At 53.3% G+C, this 17461-nt stretch overlaps 1 protein-coding gene and 1 pseudogene across 2 annotated transcripts in view; one reads left to right on the forward strand and one right to left on the reverse strand.

The window, feature by feature from the left end:
• Window positions 1-17461, forward strand: part of PARVB (parvin beta) — a 92907-nt gene that overhangs the window by 3109 nt on the left and 72337 nt on the right. Inside the window, exon 1 of one of the 2 annotated variants that reach the window (XM_081822611.1) lies at window positions 1211-1317. The exons of the other annotated variant lie outside the window; for it this stretch is intronic. The gene's annotated coding sequence lies outside the window, so the exon portion shown is untranslated. Of the gene's footprint in view, window positions 1-1210; window positions 1318-17461 lie in introns of those variants that run through there. 2 annotated transcript variants of the gene reach the window in all.
• LOC115936750 (U2 spliceosomal RNA) lies at window positions 5312-5412 on the reverse strand (annotated as a pseudogene).

The raw sequence follows: 17461 nt of genomic DNA on the forward strand, positions 1-17461 counted from the left end.
GGCTGTTTCCTTCCTGGGCTGTCTCAAGAACTCCCAAGAGAAGGCCAAGGGGTGGGGATGCTACTCCGGGCCCTCAGCCCCGCTGTGAACCTCCCGGGCCCGGGGCTCAGCATCTGGGGCTCTCTGTTCAGTTCCTTGAGGGGGCGAATCCACGTGGCCTGCCTGGGCCCAGGCACCAGTCACAGCCTCCTGGTGAGCAGGGCCCGGAGGGGGGCAGATTCCCAGAGTGGGGAATCTGGGTGAGAGCTGCTACCTAGAAGAAACGAGTTTTTGACTTTTCCGTGAAAGCTCAGAGGAAATGTAGCCAGAAAACCCAAAGCGGGGAGGTGAAGGACAGCAGTGGGAGGAGGTACCCCTGATCTGGGGCCTAAGGACACAGGTAATGGAGTCCTTACCTGCGCTCCCTGGCAGGCTGGGAGCTGGTGGTGGGCAGGGATGACCCCAGGCTCGTCCTCAGAGCTGGTGACCGCGACCTGTGGGGGACACACAACCTGGCCATGGTTCTGGGTTCCAGCTGGAGGAAGGGGGCCCTGGTTCATGTAAAGGATGGCTGGGAATGAGCCAGAGGACGGGGTGGAGTATGGGGCTTCCCACCAGGGGCGCTGTAGGAGACCCCCCCCGCCCTCCCCCAGCCGCTTTTCGAGAAGTGCAGGCAGTTCATGGCAGCAGGGCACCCCACATGTGGCGCATGGGTCATGGTCAGACGCAATTGGTGTTACTTCAGAAGGTCTGGAGGCCACAGTGGGAGCAGTGGGTGGGAACGGGCAATGGTGAGGAAGTGGGTGGGTGGGCGGGCATGCAGTCGCAGGTGGCCTTCCTCCAGGCAGCTGCAGATTCATGGCCTCTCCCCTCTAAGAAGGAAGACATTTTGCAGGAACACAAATTAGCTGAGGCCTGCCTTCTCTGCCCAGGCCCCATCTCCCGTTCCTTGCAGGGTGTAGACGGTGCAGGGCTGACGCATCTGGGTCAGTGGTAGTTTGTAGCCGGTTGGGGACATTTTGCAAACTGTGAAGTGACTTCTACGTGCTGTTTTATAGCAGATCTCAACAGCCCTCTGGTCTACCTTTAAAAATAAAACCGGAATAGTGTCTTTCTTTGTGGCAGCATAGAGGAAAAGGATTTGTAATGAGTTTGGTCTCTTTGGCCAGGGACATAGGGCTCGTGGAATTCTTTGCATTTCCGGGCACTCACGTGATCATTTTGGCGCTCTATAGGACCCTTGGAGCATCGAGTGCAGGTCGTGTTTAAGGTCAGTTGGCCTCTTCATCTGTGAGAAGGGAAAGAGTGGCTGGTAAGCCCGTGGAGGGATGTAAGTAGGTGAGAACCAGGGCCACGTACATGGTGGGTTCTGGAATGGTTTATTGCAAGAGGAAACCAGTGTAGGTCCTGTTTGGATCCACTGGGCCTGTGAGGTTCCCTGCAGAACCTGCCACGGAGGAGAGAAGCAGGGAAGCAATCCCTTTCTCGAGACCCAAATGCCTCTTGGAGCCGCTTCTGTCAGTGGGGGGCAGCTCGTGGTGGGAGAGGAAATGCACTGTCTCTGCTCAGCTCCTGGACTGCAACCTATTCCTTAGGGGGAGGTGGAGTGGAAATCACTGGAAACCGTGGTTCTGTTTTTCCTCTCTCTGGCCGGGAGGAAGTGGTGTTCAGGGGAGCTTTTGGTGTGGCTTTGTAAAGTTTCCTTCGATTATTATCCTGATGGCAGTCTTCAAATGCAGCCTTTCTCCTTGTTTGTTCCACTGTTGTTGGGAGGGGGGACATTTACAAGAGAAACCCACATAGGCACATCAACTTGTTCCAACATGGGCTTTTATTCTTGGTGGCCCACTAAAATCCCTTGGAATCATTTGCTTCGGTAAGAAAGGGAAACTGATTCCGGGCCCAGAGCAATGACTTTTATGTTCCTTACCTTTCTGTACTGAGACGGCCTCTTTAGGAGTAGCTAACTCTGTGTGGTTCTAGCATCTCAGCTGTCCCTGCGTGGTCCCTGAAGAGTCGGGTCGCCCTGGCAGCCCCACGCTCATTAGACAACCTCTGCTTTGAATTCCGGTCTCCACTCCCTGGAATGAACATTTATCTCACATCCCGAAGTTAGCTTACCATCATGCTCCCTGTCCGGTTGTCAGAATAATTAAGGGATGTTTATAAGATATAAGTGGGTAAGTGCTTTCTGTGAGCGGCTTTTAAGTGCTTCGTGTGATCGATGCCCCCCCTGCTGCGGTTGGCAAAGGGCAGGTAAGTTTACCTAGCGATTTCCTTGTTTTCCAATAGGCGGTTCCATCACATAAAAGATGTACCCTAAGGAAGCATGTTTTCTCTTTGCATCAGCTGTACACTTTTTAGGTTTCAGATGCAAAATCGCTTTACTTCCTGGTGAGTGCACTTGCTATTTATTATAGTACATAGAGGCTGAAGGACAGATTAGTAAGCTTAGGAGTACGTTGCAGACATACGTTGGCGGGGTGGTGGGTTAATCTCCTTCTCTGCACTAACTGCTGTGGGGGTAAAGAGAGCGTAACATGGAATGCACTCCATTCTAGAAGTTTCTGGCAGCTTTTGCATCCTTGAGATACTTCTTGGGTGACACGTACTCAAATGAGAGGCTGCTTTCTGGTTCGAATTAAGCATGGAAGGCGCAGCAGGCCCTGGCATGGTCTGTGGGGCTCATAGTACCTGGGAGTCACGGGATGGCCTCTGGGAAGCCAGGGGAATCCTTTTTTATTTTCCTACCTGCTCTGGAACCCCTCTGAGGCTCCATGCGTCAAGCCCCGGGGCCTCGCTTCCTCATTCGTGAGGTGGGGAAGTGGAGGGAGATAGCACTCCGTGCTTCCGAGCTGGTTTGTCCTCGCTGATCCCCAGAAAGGCAGCGCGTTCCAGTGGGAGGCTGCGGGCGGGTGGCAGGGCCAGCTCTCGGCTCGCCTTCTTGCTGGTTGGGTCCTGCATCTTCATCCGCGAGCCTCTTTCCCGACGGGGCTCACGTGGAGCCCGGTGGCGCTTGCCCTTAGGCGGTGTGAGGATACCTGCACTGAAGGAGGTGAAGCCTTATCAGCCATCGGGGGAGGGCTCAGTAAGTGTTAGTTAGTGATGATGTTGGCAAGTAGGGCATTGGCACGGATACCAGAGCTGGTCGGTTAGTCGCAGAGCAGGGGTGGCAAGGCAGCTTCCCCTCGAGAGCACACTCAGCTGGGTTTGTGACGACTGCCTGCCCTGCCCCTGTGTTAAGAAGGATTCAGAGGCTGTGTCTGGGCTCAGGGGGGAACAGTGCCGATTCTCACGGACCCTGTTTCAACAGCTCTGGCTTCTTCTTTCTTAATGTGTTCCAGAAAGCAGCTAGGTGGCTGTTGGTAACAAAGTTACATAAATCCTTTAACAATATGCATTTGAGGGATGCGGCTGTTCTCCTCCCTCTGGCCCCGTGCGACCAGGAGGCACGGTTCCTGTGCCGGTGAGGTGTGCGCTGCAGAGAAATGGCAGGTTCCTTGCGCTTGCTGAGCGGCCGGTGCCTCTCAGTTGGATGCTGCGTCCCTGGGGAGTGAGGCCAGCTCAGCAGCGTCCGCCTTGGTCTCTGATGGTGCTCCCTCGCCAGCTTAAAGCCTTAGAACGGTTGGCAGTGTTACGCTTTCATGTGAGTAGTGGAAAGTGAACTCATTGAGCTCAGGTATTTTGAAAAATGATCGTTCTTGGTTTGGGCTGTTGAACCTTTACTTCTTAGGCAACCAGAATCCATCACCAATGTTCGTTCCCCGCAAGTAAGGCCATCTTAATAGTTTATGCCCGTTCTTTAAAAAAGTTATGCATGTTCATACTTTCACTTGAGGACTTGTAATTCCAAAGGATCTAGGCTTTGCTCTAATAGTTATTAAGAAGTTAAGGAGGGAGGGGCACCTGGGTGGCTCACTTGGGTGAGTGTCTGCCTTCAGCTCAGGTCCTGTTCCCAGGGGAAGTATGTGCCTGCTTCTCCCTCTGCCCGCAGCATCCCCTGCTTGTGTGCTCTCTCTCTCACAAATAAATAAATAAAATCTTAAAAGTTAAGGAGGGAATAGACGTTCCCTAACTCCCGGGGTGCGCTTGGAGCGCGCTTGAATCCAGGCCTCCCGGAAGCAGCTGCGGGGTTCAGTGGAACTGTGGTCGCCCTCTGTGTCTGCCGCTTCCCCGGTCACCGTGGCATCCACCAGACCGGGCAGGCGCCACTTTGTATGCGGACAGAGCATCCTCGCAGCAGAGAGGAGCGCCATGCTGGTGGTATTTGTAACTCATGGTTGGTACAGGTGGAATTTAAGGGAACTCTTTACTAAAGCTTCATTGGAAGTGTCTTCACCCCTCTCTTTTTTCTTGTTTTGAAAATTAATACTGTGTTTCAAAGTGAGAACGAGTCCATACTTGACAATGGATTGATAGAAGATCGTCAGAGAAGTGAGGGAAAAAATTTAAAGGGGAGAAAAAAGCCAGAATGGAGTCTCCAGCAGCCAAGCTCATGGCTAAGCCGTGGGGGGCCCTCGTGACGTTCCAGGCACGGTGCCCACACCGCATGCATTGTCTCATCTCAGGCTCACACAAAGCAGGGAAGTGGGTGCTATGTGCTTATTCCCAGTTTGCAGATGAGCAGATGGGGCGCAGAGAAGTGAGGTCCCTTGCAGAGGTCACACCGCCTGCCGGGGAGTTTAAAACGCCCGGCAGCCTGGCTTGTGAGTGGTGCAGCCTTGCAGACCAGAGAGGTGATTCACCTGTGAATAATCGTCCCAGCTGGCTCGAAGTAAAGCCGATTTCTTCTCTAGCATTTGAGATGCCCTCAGCCACGGGGGCAGGAAGGTGCTCCAGAGGAGGAGACAAATGAGATCCATTCTGTGCTGAATGGACTCGTTGGCATTTATAGGAAGAAGACAGACCGCCGGTGGCTGCAGCCCATATCCTCGCTGACTCTGTGTCACCTGCCCCGCCATCGGCCAGCCCCTCCACCCCCAGCCCCATCTTCCTTGGCTGGGGCCCTCACAAACGCTGCCCCTCTGCCCCAGAGCCTTTCTACCCCTCGGCTTCAATGTTGAAACAGCAGGTGGGGGCTCCTCTCTGCCCCCCGCCGGGGACCACTGCATCCTGCACGTACCTGCCCGGGTTGTTGGCTCAGTGCCCAATGATAAGAAATGATCTTTGGCCACGAAAGGTGGTCTTTGTGTGTTTGCTGAGTAAGCAGGAAGCAGTCCGTGTGGCGGTTAGGGTCGTGGATCTTGGGGCTCAACTTCCAGAGTTTGAGCTGATCCTGCTGCGCTTGCGGCTTTGACCTTGGGGAAGTATGTGCCTCGGTTTCCTCTTCTGTAAAGTGTACTTAACGCTAGGGTTATTGGGAATTAACGTGGGTTATTAAACTGATAAGAACAGAGACTACACTTGATCTTAGCCAAAAGGCCGAGAAGCAGTGTAGTGATGTAATTTAAACTGGGCCCAGTCAAGCCATGGAGTGGGAGAAAATATTCCGAGGATTCTGGTACCAGTTCTACTCCGATCACCAGCTGTAGCTCCGCCATCAGTCCTGATATAGGGGTTCTTCCACCAGCAGGTGGCCTATAATTCAGCTCTATTCTGACAGCGCCCACCAGGAGACAGTGTCGTTGGGCCCCACAGGTTAAGGGCCCAGCCCTATAAGACCGCCCACCACCCTTCAGACACAGTTGCGAGTCCAGGTCCTTGCCTGTGCTGCTGACCGATGGTTACAAGTCAGAGGCTCTGACCCCCTCCTTGGGTTCCATGAATTAATTTGCTGGCACGGCTCACAGGGCTCAGAGAAGCATTTCACTTGTCATCTCACCAGCTTGCATGCAAGGTTGCCCTCAGGAGCAGCCTCATGGAAAAGATGCAGAGGGGGTGTGTGGGGAGCGGGTAAGGGTAGGAGTAGGAGTGGGAGGGGTTGAAGAGTTCCAACTCTCTAATCCCAGGGTTGGTTCTCCTGGCAACCAGCCCTTTCCTAAGGTGACTGTGTCTCTCATTGCTTAGGAAATTGCTAGGGTTTTAGGAACTCTGGGCCAGGAACTGGGATGAAAACCAAATATACGTGTTTCTTATTGTAACTCAAAATTCTCACAGTTCCCGAAACACACATCTGGTAAAGGACTGGCATCCACAATACCTAAAGAACTCCCGCAACTTGATTAAAAAAAAAGACAAAATGCAATAAAAGAATAGATAAAAGGCCTGGACAGACGCGCCACCAAAGATGTACGAGTGGCCAGTATGCATCTAGAAAAGCATCATTAGTCATCCAGGAAATGAACCACAGATGAGAACCAGATACACTCCGCACCCACCGGGACAGCTGACGTGGTCGCCCATGCCTTGGTGGGGATGTGGGGCTGCTGGGGCTCTCACTTGAGCCGGGGCTGGTACAGTGTGCAAACTTAGGAAGTTAGTTTGGTCGTTTCTTTAGAAACTAAACATATAACGCCCTCATGACTCATCAGTTCCAATCTGAGATGTTGACTCAGGAAATGGAAGTCTGTGTCCATAAGAAGGCTGTACCAGAATTTTCATAGCAGCCTTATTCATAATAGCTAAAACCTGGAAGCACCTCAGGTGTCCATCAATAGGAGCATGGAGGAATGGACGGGGGAGGGGCGTGTGGTTCATATGATAGGAGACGACTGAGCCAATAAGAAGGGACGAAGTACAGTACGAAGTAATCGAAACAACACAGTGACCCTCAGGGATGCCTAGGGAAAGAAGCCAGACCCCAAAGATTATACACTGTGCGGTGCCATTTCTGTGAAGTTCTCCAGTGGATAAAACTAAGTGATGGTTGTTTCTGAGATGGGGATGGGGCTTGACTGGGGAGGAGCAGGAGGGAATTTTCTCCTTTATTATGAAAATGTCCTCCATCTTGATGGGGGTGTGAGATACACAGGTGCACGCATTTGTCAACACTCACTGGATGTGCACTTAGAGGGTGCGTTTCGGGACGCCTGGGTGGCTCAGTTGGTGAAGCGTCGCCTTCGGCTCAGGTCATGATCCCAGGGTACTGGGATCGAGTCCCGCATCGGGCTCCCTGCTCGGCGGGAATCCTGCTTCTCCCTCTGCCTGACGCTCCTCCCTGCTTGTGCTCTCTCTCTCTTCCTCTCTCTGACAAATAAATAAATAAAAAATCTTAAAAAAAAGGTGTGTATTTCATTGTATGCGAATTTTACCTTAGAAGAAAAAAGAACTATAAATAAAGACTGAACTCCAGTTAGTGATACATATGCTTAGGGGGAAAGGTATCCCTGTCTGCAACTTACCTTGAAATGCATAAAAAAATAAGATGGTGTGGTAGGTCGATTAATGGCCCCCAAAGATGACCACATCCCAGAACCTAGAACCTGTGACTCCATCACATTCCACGGTCATAGGGACTTTCCATATGGGTTTAAGGATTTTAGTGTCTAGGTAAACACAAGGTCCTTTTAAGAGTGAGGTACGGGAGTCAGTGTAAGGGAAAGAGATGTGTCAATGGGGTGACGTGGGGCTGGAAGCCAAAGAGTGTGGGCACCTCTCGAAGCTGGAAAGCAAAGAAACAGATTTTCCTTACACATTCCAGAAGGAACACAGCCCTGTCAACACCTTGATTTTAGCCAGTGAAACCCATTTTGGACTTCTGACCCCCATAACTATAAAATACTACATTTGTGTTGTTTTAAGGCACTAAATTTGTGGTGACTTGTAGGGCAGTGGTAGGAAAGGAATACAAATGGATTGCTGGATAGATAGAGGGATGGGTGGATACATAATGAAACAGAGAAAAGTGTTAGTGTAGACTCCAGGTGGAGGGTAGACAGATGCTCAGTGTCAAGTTCTTTACGTGTTTCTATGTGTTTGGAAATCTTTTTTTTTTTTTTTTAACATTTATTTATTTGAGAGAGAACGAGCAAGAGTGAGAATGAGAGAGAGCACGAGCAGCGGGGAGGGGCAGAGGGAGAGGGAGAAGCTAACTCCCTGCTGAGCACAGAGCCCGACGCAGGACTTACCCCAGGACCCTGGGATCATGACCTGAGCCGAAGGCAGACGCTTAACCAACTGAGCCACCCAGGTACCCCATTAGTTTGAAAATCTTAATAATACAATATTGGAATTGCCTGGGCCAGGCATGTAGGAAGCCCTCCATGGGTGTTAGCTATCCTTCTGACCCCTACCACCACTCCCCAGCTCCCCACTTTGCCCATCACATACGGAAGACGTGCAGGAAAAGACCAGGGGACCAGCTCGTGGTAAATGGGCAGAAGTAACAAAATAGAAGAGACCATCATGATGTATTTGGATAGGTGCTTCCATTCAAGAACATTTAGAGTAGACAAGAACTTAGGTGAAAGGCTGGGAACTCAGGACCTGGAATCTCGTCCCTTAAGTCAGTTGTAATTTCTGCCTGTCGCCTGATCAGGTGCAGGCTGCAGGCATTTGCAGCCGCGGGACAGAAAACACGGTGCCCCAGGAGCTGTCATCTTCAGTCATCCTGCTCTGCTGCTGCTTCTGAGAGTGTCTGCACTTTGTTAGGGGAAGAGAGTGTTTTAGTTAAGTCTAACTAGAAAACATATTATTAGTATAATGAGATTTTAATGATTTGAAATTTTGTTGGAGCAGCACGCAGAATTTCAATCTTATTGTGTGCAGCTGGGCTTTGCTTTTATTTTATTTTTTGCTGGGGCCTCATTGCACGTTTCTACAATTATTATTTAGGTTTGCTTTCTTAGAGCCCGGCTTTTAGGCTGCTCCTAATTTTCTTGCTTACCAGATCCCTTGAAAAAAAAAAAAAGAATATATCCTTTTTGCACATCCTGAGGTATGAGTGTGTGTGTTGTATGAGTGTCGTTCCTGAAGGAGATGTATGTTTGTTTAAGGTTTATGTTGATGCTCTGCTCATTATTCAAAATTGCCAGGAAGCAAGAACAACCCAAATGCCCATCAGCAGATGAATGGATCAACACAATGCGGTGTATCCATACAATGGAATACTATTTGGCGGTAAAAAGGAATGAAGTACTGATAGAGGCCACAACATGGATCAGCCTTGAAAATAGGACACAAAAGGCCACCTGTTGTGTGAATCCATAATTAGGAAATGTACAGACTAGGCAAATCCACAGAGACAAAAGGAGTAGATTTGTGTTTGCAACGGGCTTGGGGGGATGGGGAGTGTCTGCTAATGGGGTACAGGGTTTCTCTCTGGGGTGGTGACGATGTTCCTAAATCGTTTGTGGTGATGGCTGCGCAACTGGTAAATATCCTAAAACTCGAATCACACGCTTGACAAGGGCAGATTGCATGGCATGTGAATTCTTTGTCCATGGAGCTGTTAGGAAAAACAGTGCTGGGCTGGGAGTGGAGCCTGAGCTTGTCAGTTTCTCTTTGACCTTACATCAGTGTCCTTGCATGTTTCCAAGGTGGCGTCCTTAACCTGGGTGAAGATGGGCAATCGGGACAGACTGGGCTGGTCGAATCTTCCTCCTCATCGTCCTGTCCCCGGTCCCTGCCCTGGTGGCGGCTGTCCCCCATCAGGAGCCGGTGCTTGCTCAGTGGTCTCTTCCTGTCACCAATACGATGCTTTGGGGCAGGTATGAGGCTGTCCTCATTGGGAGAGCGAGAATGGGGACCCCCAGCAATTGCATGCACAGTCTTGCCTGACCTTGTGTGCTTAGGAGGGTGACTTTGACAAGGTTCTTACGGGGCCAACACATGGTCAAGAAGCTGTGAGCTGAGACAGTGTCTGCTAAACTTATAATTTGACTTTGACCTGTGGTAAGAAATGCATTTTACCCGGAAACACCAGTTCAAACCTACATTTATTCATAGTCATGAAACCATAGCCTACTGTAAGTGAAACACATTGACCTTTTCTATTCAATTCCGTTTCATTTCATTAGAGAAATGTGCTGGTCACACTCAGCTGATTTTACGACCCACTGGGTCCAGATGATGGTTTCAATATGTTGCTCTGAGAGATGCAAGGAGGGAATGAGGTGATAGGTGTTAAGGGAACCAAGGAATTTGAGGACTATTATTGTTGGGTCTGGTGTCGGATGCTCTAGCCTGGCTTCTCAAACTCCTTTGTTCCTTGTCGTTCATTATCCTTCAGCTTCCCAGGTAGGCAGTCGCTCATCCTTGCGTTTGAGGCTTTTTGCTTCCTTGGTTAGATTTATTCCTGGGTAGTTTATCCCTTTGGATGCTCTTGTACGTGGAAGTTGTCCATGCCCGGAATTCATCAAGCCTGCAGCCCGGCCGCCCTGGTTCCTGGCTGGCAGGGCCCACGTCAGTCGCCCATGTGCTGGTTCTTGCCACTGCGCCTTGCTGGCCACTTGCTTTCAACCATAGGGGAGGTCGTACCCCTGCTGATGGGGGCAGGGAGGGAGGGGGCTGGCTGCAGCTCGGGATGAGCTCCTGGCGCCGGAGGTGGACGAAGCGAGCCGGCTCTCAAGTGTCCACCTGGCAAGCCCGATGGAGGCCAGGCCCCGGGGCCCGGGATGGTGCAGTTGACAATCATTATGCTGCAAAGCAGGCTGTCTTGATTACAGGTTATCTCCTTATGCAGCACCGCCTGGGTCCTCCTGCTTAAGAGAGCTGCCGAGGGGTGATGTCAGCCAGAGTGGTGAGTTGACCGCAGAAGGTGCTTGCATCCTGGGTGAGATCGCGGGGGCTTCTCGCCAGTTCCTTGCGGGCGGCGTGGACGGCGTGTCCGGGAGCTTGGAGGCTGCGGCCCGAGTCTGCTGACCGTAGCCTTAGGGCCCTTATCAGTGAGCGTGGCAACAGTAGCCTGGTCCCTGGTGGTTCTGAGGATTAAGTGAGGCCTTGCACGGAAAGGCTGAGCACAGAGCCCAGCGGTAGGGAGGCCCAGGGGCCCCAGTGTCTTATCTTCCTCCTCAGCTGCGAGCGAGCGCTTCCTTGGAACCACACCGCCCTCGGTGCTACATACTGTGGGTGCTGTTGTGACCCATTTCACAGATGAGGAACCTCAAGGACGGAGAGGAGAGTGCTCTGCCCCGGGGCCCAATGGCGTGGACGTGGAGAGCTGGGAGCCACGTGGAGCCTGGGCCTCTAGCCACTAGGCTGTACTCTGCCTTGTCTCCCTGGGTCACTGTCACCCTCATTCTTGGTTTCCTTGTCTGTAAAATGGGCACGAGGAGGCCGGCCCTGCCTCCTCAAAAGACTCGTTGGGCGGTTTCAGTCCAGACAACACCTCGGACGTGGAAGCACAGGGAAGAGTTCGGGGGCCCTCAAGGCCACTCCAGGACTCGGGTTTAATGACATTTGGGGGCGTAGCCTCAAGACCTCTAGTTCCTCCAGCTGCCTTCTCTAAGGAATGCTGTGAAAATGGGGCCAGTGATTCATTCATTCATTCATGCATTCACTCACTCCTTGGTGCCTTCAGCCAACATTTGTTGGGCAGCCCTTTGCCTACAGCCTGGACTATGCCCAGAAGCACACATGCCTTTCTGCAGAGCAGGTGGGAGCAGAGCAGACCCTCCAGTCCTGCCCCGGGACGGGGGACCGTAAAGCACGTGGTGGGGCCGGCCCCGGCCTGGGATCAGGGAGGGCTCCCCTGCAGAGGGGGCTCTTAAGCTCCCGCCGGAGTTTGAGCTGGATTTAGCCAGCAGGGTGGGTGCAGGCAGAGGGCACGGCTTTCAGGAAGGCTGACAGGTCCGGGGGGGAGTCATGTTCCCCCCACATTCGTGCGCTGCAGTCCCAGCCCCCAGTAACTCAGACTGAGACCTTATCTGGGTAGAGGGTCTTTGGGGGAGCCCTGATCCAATGTGAACAGTGTCCTTATAAAAAAGGGGAAGTCAGGACATAGGCATGTGGAGAGGGCGACCCTATGAGGACAAGGGAGAGCGAGGCCCCCCCCCCCCCGGCCGTGTCCAGCATTGGCAGAGGTGCCAGGGTCCCATCAGGTCAAGGATCGCGCCAGGGAGGCCTGCTCCTTGGCCCGGCCCCCTCTTCCAAGGTGTCTGTTTTTAGAGAGGAGGCCTGGCAGAGTGGGTGTAGCTCTCCTGCTGGACGGGGGGAGGCAGAGCTATTAATTTGGGGGAGGGGGCATTCAGTGCTGGGGGCCGCTGCTGGGGCAGAGTGTGGCCCTGCTCATGGACATCTGTCTCCCATTGGGCACTCGGGGCCCTTTCGACCCCAGAGATGCGGGTGAGCGGCCATGGCCCCAAACCCCACAAACAACAATCACAACCAAGATGAAGACCAGGGCCGGGGGCCTTGCCTGTGAATGAGGTGAGATTAAACAGCATCCTTCTGAGTGGAGGGAGGGACTTGGCTCTGAGCCAGCGAGGTCAGGCTTGTTTCGGTGGTCGGTCGGTGACATCCAGCTTGCAGGGTTTCAAGCTGAAAGGTTCGGCTTAGGTAAGCAAGCCTAGAAAAGATGGAGGAGACGCGTCGGAGCGCCTGACGCAGGGACTGGGCCCTGCTGTGCCCCTGCCCTGCACGTGTGGCTCACTGGCTTCTGGCCCGACAGGGGTGGGGGGTGGAGAGCCCTGCCTCCTCCCTGAAGCCCCCACCGACTTCGGTGAGCACGGTGTGCGTTGCCGTCGAATGGATGACCCCGTCCGCGAGTGGGAGAGGCCGTCAGCCGGGAGGGGAGCTCTTTCTCTTCCTTCCCTGCGCATTTCAGGCACCAGGTGAGAAGCATGGGTTCATCCCTCGGGCTTAGCTCCGGTCTGATTCAGTTCGGGTGTTGCTCCACACCTTGTAGCTGGCGCGTAGACAAATACCCGCCAAGTGAAATGGGAGCAGGGGACACACACAGCGCAGACAGCATTCTGAGCTCGATTAGATTTCTCCAGCAGTAAAGGGCCCTCGGAGGCAGCGTCCCCACCGCTGTGGAGGCCCCACTGATGGGGTTTTCTTTTCCTCCGTGTTGGAGTGATCCAATTTTAAGCACGACTTCTGAGCCCATTGTGGCGAGGAGCTTTAGAGGCTGCAGGGGCCCTGGAGATTTTGGGCCGGAAGTCCAGCTCAAATTGGTACCTCATTCCTCTGGAAGGCGGGGGGCCCTCGCTCTGCCCAGGGCCGAGCGCTTAGCCACCCGCAACGTGGAGTGAGTGGGTTTTAGTGTGCGGGCAGTGCGGGCCTCAGCCTCGACTGCTGCTCATCTCCGGTGGGGATGGGCTCCGGCACCCACTGTGAATAAGCCCGCAGCGTGCCTCGGTACTGGGGTGCTGGGCTCACCCAGATCCCTCCCTCCACGGCTCGGTCACCACCCACAGCAGGGTCTGCAGACTTCTACTGCAAAGGGCCAGATGGGCGGTATTCATCTGTGGTGACTACTTGACTCTGCTCTTAGGGCCATAGAAAATGATACATGGATGGGCGTGGCTGTGTTCCAATAAAGTTTTATTTATAAAAACAGACCAGAGGCCAGATTTGGCCCCCCGGGGGTTTACGGTCCCTTGATCTGTGGCGTAGATTAGACTAGTCCTTTCTGTCTTCTTAAACTGTTACTGGAACAGGACTCCCAACAACCCCATCCCCCCTGCGACCTTCCGCGCCCATGAAGACTCTGGATGCTACGGACCGGTGGGAAGGCACGAGACCCAGGTCATTGTCCCCTCTTGGCTCAGTGACCTGAGCTGGTCCCATTCTCCCAGCAGGGGATTGACGGCAACACCTGTCTTACCAATACCAGGATCATTTTAAGAGTTAAATATGAATGTGTGAGAAGAGGCCTCGTGAACCGTGAAGCGTCTCCTGCGGGTGCCCACCTTTGTCCCCAGGTGCAGAGAGGAGACAGTTGGGCAGAGACATTGCGGCCGGGCGTTTACCTTCACCTGGGCCATGCACGTACCCCTTTTCAGTGCAGGGTGTTTGGCTTTTGTTGTCCGGAATAAAGTCCCCGGTGGCCAGTGGCGCTCTCTCTCTCTCTCTCGCTCGCTCGCTCGCTCTCGGTGCTGCCAGCTCCCAAGCTCCATCTGTGCTGTGCTGATGAACGGCCACGAGCGGAGAAGCGCAGGTCTTCCGTGACACTTTAGCCAGGAGCTGTGAAAGTCTTCCTGCCAGCTCGCGGAAAGGGTCTCATTTGAGGTGCCACGTAATCAAAGATGTGTGCTTTGTGGCTACACATTCCCTGCTACAAAATACATATAATTCTTATGGAGTGAGGCGGAGGACCCGGAAGAGCTCTTACATCCGGCTGGCTGTTTGCAGGCACTGGGGGGATTAATAACAAACAACCTTCAGCAGAGAATGTTCTGCTGGCCGGGCTGCCACTGTGTATATCTAGCCTGTGACTCTATCCCCGGGCGCTCGGCCATTAAGGAAGCTCCGAGGCCCGGCCTTGACCGGAGCCAGGTGAGTGGTTCCATGTCTCGGGGAGCGAGTTTCAGACTCAGCCGCAGCGGAGAGAAGGGAGAGAAGCAACTCTCCGCTCCCCTCTTGATGGAGGGAGCACTTTCTGCAGTTGGCAAGCTCATGCCAGGCAGCACTTTGCTTGTGTTAGCATCACGGAGCAGGCCCCGAAGGAAGGAGCCGGCAGAGGAGATTGAGCGGAGGTCTCTGTGCTGGGTTGAGTTGTGTCTCCCCCCCATGCCCCGCCCCCAGCCCCAAAGATGTATTCAAGTCTTGAACCCCAGCGCCTGTGAATGTGACCTCGTTTGGAAATAGGGTCTTTGCAGATGTGATTTAGATGTAGGTTAGGATGAGGTCCCGGAGTGGGGTGGGCCCCTAATCCAGTGTGATTGGAGAAGGAGACTCGGTCACACACGGGGAGAAGGCCACGTGACCACGGCAGCCACAAGCCAGGGAGCTGCCAGGGACTGACTCCAGGGAGAGGGGAAGGAGGACCGTCCCCTGGAGCCATCAGGAGGGAGCACGGCCCTGCCACCTTGCTCTCAGACTTGTGGCCTCCAGCCTGTGAGGGGACGAATGTCTGTGGGAAGTCCCCTGGTTTATGGTCATTTGTTACAGCGGCCGGGACCGCGGGCACCCTCGGAGTCTTTCTCTGGCCTTGGGCCTGCTGATGGGCTCGGTGGTTCTCCAGCCACTGAGGCCGTGCGTGACACTGGAAGGTCGCCCGTGGACGCGGAGTTAGAGGCCTTCCACCGGAAGCGCGCTGTGACGGGTCTGCTGCCCGCGAGGCGGTGTGAACGCGGACCAGGTGGAGCCAGGACCCAAGAGAGGCCGAAGGACTTCAGACTCGCTTTCCCCCGAGCTGGTTCTGAGATTGCTGGAAACATTCGTGTCCTAAATCCCCCGCCCCTGGGAAATGTGAAAAACGTGGGTTATGAATTCCGTTACCCATTCAAAAGTCGGGAACCTGTTCTTGCAAGGGTGCAAAGAGTAGGTGCCTCAGACTTGGCGAGCCAGCCGATGTCTGTAGAAACCATCAATGCGGCCGCCGCACGGTGAAAGCCACTGTGGATGATAGACACGTAAACCTACAGGCGTGGCCGTGGGCCAGTGAACCTTTTACAGGAGGTGTCGGGCCAGATTTGGCCCACTGGCTGGACTTTGCCAGTCCCGGCGTAAACCAACAACTACCAGACCCCACATCTGTCTGACACGTTCTGCTTTCCAGAATGTTCTCCAAGAGATGGCCATTTAAAGTGTTCTGTTATTGCTACCTTCCACGACGATCACCTGAAGGGAGGATTAGAGCCTAATCCAGGCAGTGCGGATAGCAAGCTGAGATTTCTTTCCACGAGAGACGGCCGTGACGGCTTGGTGCCCAGAAAGTATGCAGCATGTCTGTCTTTTTATCTAGCTCCCTCCTTCTCGGGAACACGGTCATTAAAATATATATTGTGACATGGCAACATGATTCACAAATAGCCCAGAGGTGGAAATAATCTCTGTGTCCGTCGACGGATGACTGGGTAGATGAAATGTGGTCCATCTGTACATGGCACATGACTCAGCCTGAACAAGGAAGGAAATTCTGATACCTGCTGCAAGAACTCGAGGGCATTGTGTGTCCCAGAATGACAAATACTGTAGGATTCCACTTACATGGGGTCCCTAAAGTAGTCCGGTTCAGGGAGACAGAAAGCAGAGTGCTGGGCGCCAGGGGCTGGTGGGGGGGAAGGCAAGTTAAGTAGTGGGGACAGGGTCTCAGTTTGGGAAGACGAAGAAGTTGTGGAGGCGGATGGTGGTGGTGATGGTTGTAGAGAGCCCGATGGTACTTAATGCTTTGAATTGTACACTTAACTGGTTAAAATGGTTGAGTTTTTAAGTTATGTGTATTTTACCAGAATTTAAAAAAATAAAGGAAAAAATCCTGGGAAACATATTGCACATACAAAAGAGCGTGCATATGTACAGTTTAAAGAATCATTTAAAAAGTACCCACAGTCCTAGCGCCCAGCTTAGGTAATGTTGCCCGTACCCCCCCGACTCCTCCCCCAACAGAGGTGACCCACCCCCACCCTGAACGTGTGCTCAGCATTTGTTTGCCTGTTACCACGCACGTGCACACGGCTGTATGGCTGTGCCTGGAGCCACACCGTGTGCATCCCTGTGACTCTGGGGGTCACGCAGCTGCATACACACAGCTCAGCTCTGTGGTGTAACCGCGCTGCCCCCCCCCACCCCGCCGCCCCGCACCACCGTGTTGGACCCCATGCCAGAGGCACTGTGACTTTGGAACTGAGGTGCACCTGGGCTGAGTTTTGACTTAGATGGAGAGCAGGTGGCGAAGGGTATGGATGGCTGGGCTCCCACTTCTGCCCGCAGCGCCCCCTACCTTCTGAATCTTGTTGGACGAGTTCCCCTACCTCTCTGTGCCCTGGTTTTCCCATCAGGTGATGGAAAGCACTATCTATATAAGATGCCCCGAAACAGCACCTGGGACGCGCTCAGGAAGGCAGCTGGCTGAGAAGCCGCGGTGGGGTCCTTGTTGGGTGGGCCCTGCTGATGGTCCTTTCTCTGGCAAAAATGCTCGGTGTGTAAGTTTATTGTTCCATTTGTGGGAAAATTAAACACATTTAAGAGTAAATCAAATTAGGGGATTTGTGATCGTTAGCTGTGTAAATGCTTTTTGAGAAATGTACCAAGCAAGATCTAGCACATGGTGGCATGCTCACTAAATATTTGTTAGAACGGAGGATAATTTGATGAGCCAATCAAGTCATATATAATGGGATTATTTGGTTCTAAAACTAATGAGGTGACTGAGAGCAGGAACAGCTGCTAAAAATAATCCCGTGCTCGTAGAAAACCCAAAGACGAGAGAAGAGGCTCTTGCTGGATCGCAGCCAGGAGTCAGGCCTGGAGAGCTGGTGGGCTGTGTCCTGGGAGCCGTCCAAGGGCCTGTTTGGGACCCTGGTTTCAAAGCCTGCATTTATCAGCAGTCTGAGCAGACCTGTCTCAGGGGTGCGTCTGCCTCAGACAAGCTCGGGCAACTTTCCAGTGGATAGAAACTGGAGGCTACCACTTTGTAGCTTATAGAGTGAAGTGCGCTGGGATCCTGAGTCTCCATCCTCAGCACCTGGCCCCCGGGGCGTGGCGGATGGGGGAA

This window comes from Leptonychotes weddellii, chromosome 5, assembly GCF_054177405.1.
Source record: "Leptonychotes weddellii isolate Sample4059 chromosome 5, ASM5417740v2, whole genome shotgun sequence".
Taxonomy (NCBI): Eukaryota; Metazoa; Chordata; class Mammalia; order Carnivora; family Phocidae; genus Leptonychotes; species Leptonychotes weddellii.